This window comes from Suricata suricatta, chromosome 2, assembly GCF_006229205.1.
Source record: "Suricata suricatta isolate VVHF042 chromosome 2, meerkat_22Aug2017_6uvM2_HiC, whole genome shotgun sequence".
In the NCBI taxonomy this organism is placed as follows: Eukaryota; Metazoa; Chordata; class Mammalia; order Carnivora; family Herpestidae; genus Suricata; species Suricata suricatta.
This window is the reverse complement of record NC_043701.1, coordinates 159,156,630-159,160,712: the sequence shown is the minus strand read 5'-3', so window position 1 is coordinate 159,160,712 and position 4,083 is coordinate 159,156,630.

Here is a 4,083-nt window from a genome sequence, read left to right as displayed (position 1 = left end):
CCCGCCCTCCCTGCCTCCTCTCCCAGCCGCGGTGTGGATGTGAGGACAGGCGGAGAATGCGCCAGAGCCGGGAGCGGGTAAGGCAGGGGGAGACCGGCCACCGAAACAGGGAAACGAAGGGCAGGGCCGCCTAGGCGGGGGACAGGCTGCTTGGCGCCGCGGAGTGGCTGGAGACAAAGGACCAGAGCGGAGGGGAGAGGGGAAAACCCGGGAAGAGAGGGGCTGGCTGAGACAGGGGGAGAACCAAGGCACAGGGGTATCTCTAGGGACCGGCTGAGGTTTGTCTACTCCTGCCGCCTCCGCCCACCCCAGCCCAGAGCCGGGACGTCCGGGGGGCTCATTCCTGCTGAGGTGCTTGACCCCGCGGGCCTGTGACCTGGGTTTCGGGCGAAGGGTGTTGCTGTGGCTGTGGGGGCCGTGTAAGTGTGTGTGTGTGTGTGTGTGTGTGTGTGTGTGCGTGCTTGCGCGCTCGCACGGAGGTTTAGACAGGTCGGGGTGGGGGTGGAGAGGGAGGGTCTCCACTGCAGGGTTAGACCCCCCCCCCGCACCAGGCGGCTGCAAGCCTCTGCCCTCCACCCTCTGAGGTCCAGAGCTGTCCACTCCCCGAACTTGAAACAAAAGGGCTGCACCGAATCCCTCGGGAGCCAAGACGAGGGCTCTTTCTGGAAAAAGTGCTTTGGTTTGAGACACTAGGGGTCACAGCATCCAGGATTATTTAACTTTCTGTAACTGTTCCTAGGGAAGGAAAAAAAAAAAGATGCAAAGTAAATCTTGGACAGAAAAAAGCCCAGGTCCCAGTAGTTCGCTCTGCCGTGTCTAGACCGGCGGCTAACGAAAGTATTGAAGAAACTGAGTAATGGAGGGAGGAAGCTTCTTTCCATTTCTAAATCAGTTAAGAATTTCTGATGGGTCTCCTTGGGGGCTGAGCATCTCTTGGTGAGGGGATCGTGTGAGCGTGTGTGTTGTGAGGGTTCGTGGAAGGTGTGTGTGTGTGTGTGTGTGTGTGTGTGTGTGTGTGTGTGTGTGAGGGGGTGGAGAAGGGTGTCTGGGCAAACAGCTGTGTCCCAGGCCCGGCTGAGATAGGAGCTCAAGACCCATATCCAGCACCTCCCCCGCCGCCCCCCCCCAGCCGAGGCTGCTCTGAGGCCAAGGCCTTCTCAGTCTCTTCCTACGGGGCCGCCAATCAATCCTGCAGGTCAACACAGCAATTAATAACGGGGTGAGGAGGCCTGGCAAAAGAGGGCGGGGAGGCATCGGGCTGTATCTCCCCCAGGCTCTGAGGCCCCCGCGGCAGGACCAGGGAGTGGGAGGGGTCTGGGGGGTGGTGCAGAAAGAGACCTGGGAACTCAGTGTGGGCCAGAGAGTGGGCTCAGAGCCCCAGGAGGGAGAGGCAGAGGACCAGCTAGGACAGGCCAGCGGACATCAAATAAACATCTTATTTTTATGATTCTAGGGGTATAGGCGACGATGGCCAAAGACCACAATTGACCTAGTTACTGAGTATCTCTCCTTCCCCCATACCTCGCCTTTTCCTGGTGGTTTTTGCTGCTCGGGATCTGGCTTAGCGAGACTAAAAAAAAACAAAAAACAAAAAAAACCCGCATGCTTCGCACACCCGGCTGCAGCGGTTGCGCCAGGGCGGCAACCAGGCATGCTCGCTCTTGCGCCCGTGTGTCATTGTCATTGTGAACTAGCCGGGTGAGGCCAAAGAGGGCGCCGGGGCCGTCTGGGGGACGCGGAGACCCTGGTGAGTCGTGCCAGGGCCAGACATGCCTAAGGAAGAAATTAGGGCAGAGGAACGGGAGAGGGCGGTGAAAAGAAAATAAAAAAAGAAAGAGAGAAAGCGGCTCCGTGGGCAGAAGACTCCGGGACTCCGTGGGGCCACCTTGAAGGGAAAGGGGCTTTCCTTCTCTCAAATACAGCCCTACCTCCTTCCCAGCTCCTCCGCTCCTCTGCACTCTTACCCAAGCCTTGGCGGGCTGCAGTGCGACCCTGGCACCGGCCAAAGCGGGAAAAGGAGGGAAGGGAAACGGAATGTGGTGCATAGCTGGTCTGCCCGGCCCCTCTCCCACCTGTGCCAGGAGAGGGACTACCAGGCCTGGCGCAGGTAGGCGCAAGCGCCCTGGGGTAAGCGCCTTGGGCTGTTCTGGAGTGTCCCATGCGCCCAGAAACTTGGGGCGATGGCTCAGATAGGCGCTCAAGGATGCCCCCCCCCCCCCCCCCCCCCGCCGCTCTGCCTTCTCTTTTCCGAGGCGCTTTGGAGAGGGCCTGGCTGTACCGGCCTGAAGGCTTGCTGGGGCTAGGAACGAGATCCACGCACCTCAGGCCTGCAAGGCAGGAAAAGCCTCCTTCGGAGAAGGAAAATGGAAAAGTGGGAGTGCCTGAGCAAAGACGGGGAAAGAAGGAGGGGTGGGGCAGGAGGTAGTAGGAGGCAAAACAGAGGCAGTGAGGGAGAAGCCCTGTACCGGGGAGGAAGAAAGGGGGAGCGAGGTTTCCAGGAAGGCCCAGCCATTAGGTCTGTCCTTGGGCTGCATATTTATACGGTCGAGGGGGTGCACAGATGGGCTCTCAATTGAATTCCATCTTCAACACCATCAGAGATTGATTTTGTACTCGCTTTTAATTTTGCCATAATTAATTAGATCATTACAACTGTTTGCTATTGATCTCACTACTTAAACCTCTGGTGCAGAGGGGTGGCCCAGGGCCCTCAAAGCCCAGGAGGCCACAGTTGACCCTCCTGGGGGCTCAGATTCCCTTGTGAGTACCAGGCTCCTAAGGGGGAATGGAGGCAGCCCACGCACTGGGTCAAGAAGCTTAGGGGAGGACCAGTGCTGAGGGGGAAAACTGGATTATCAGCTGAGAAAAACTAGAACCTGAGTTGGTAGGGGGCTGCTTAAAGGGGGAGAGCTTTGGGAAAGATGAGGAGTGAAGGCAAAAAAAAAAAAAAGAGGGGGGCTGGAGTTGGTCCTTGACCTCTGGAATTATTTGGAAAACTCTTGGAAACTGATCCTACCTTCTCCTTCTCCACCAATCCAAAACTAAACCTGGGTCCCTGGCTTCCACCCCCACACTACTCTAGGGCCCCTGTTGGGCTGACAGAGCTGAGCTGGCAGGCCTGGAGGAGAGGGGGGGGGTAAAGAAAAAAAAATAACAGCTCTCCACTCCCTTAGCCTTTTAGGTCAGCAGCTTCAGATTCTAAACCCCACCTGGGGGGGTGGGGAGGGGGGGCTGCCATCCTCCCCTTGCCCCAGGCTTCCCTTGAGTTGTTTCTTTTTTGGGGGGGCAGAGTCTACAGCAGAGTTTACACTATGGTTTATACTCAAAGACACAGGACCCTCACACACGTGCACACATACATGTGCACACAGCGTGTCTCCATCCACTAACACATACGCACACACACCCAAACTCCATTGCCACTAAGACCTTCCTTGTGCACCGAACTTGGAGGAAGTTGTGCGAAATATTTATACACTGGAAAGTGGAAAGACAAAGTCAGAAAGGCACAACAGAATGGAAAAGCCCAGTTCTGTAAAGAGACCCAGAGAAGTTCTAAAACTCACGTTTTCTGGATGGAAAGTTTTTTAGCAGGTTTAGAGGACACCGGGAGGAATGTGCCCAGGAGGTCCCACTGGTGGGGAGAGGCCGCAGAGCCCCAGTCCCCAGCGATCACAGTGCCCGACCCCGCAAGCACAGAAAGAGGAGTGGGGTTTGTCTTCGGCTGGGCCGCCCCATCTTTCTCACGCCGCCCACCCCCCCCCGCCCCCGCCCCCGCCCGTCGCCTGTGTCGCAGACAGGTCGCTCCTCCACGTTCTTACCTGCCCGGCCCGTGCGCTGTTCCATGCTCTGCGCGCCGCCACTGCCGTCCGGGCCTCGGGCTCGCTCCTCCGCTGCGCCGCGGCCCGACAGCACGTCTCGCCTGTGCAGCCGCAGCCCCGAGATCTGGGCGCAGCCACCCAAGACCAAGCGGCTCAGATAACCCAGGCTGCCCGCCGCCTGGGCGCTGAGTCCGCCCGCGCCCGCGTTCACACCGCCGGCCGCGCCGAGGCACAGCCTCGCGCGGAGGAGCCCCCGGCTCTC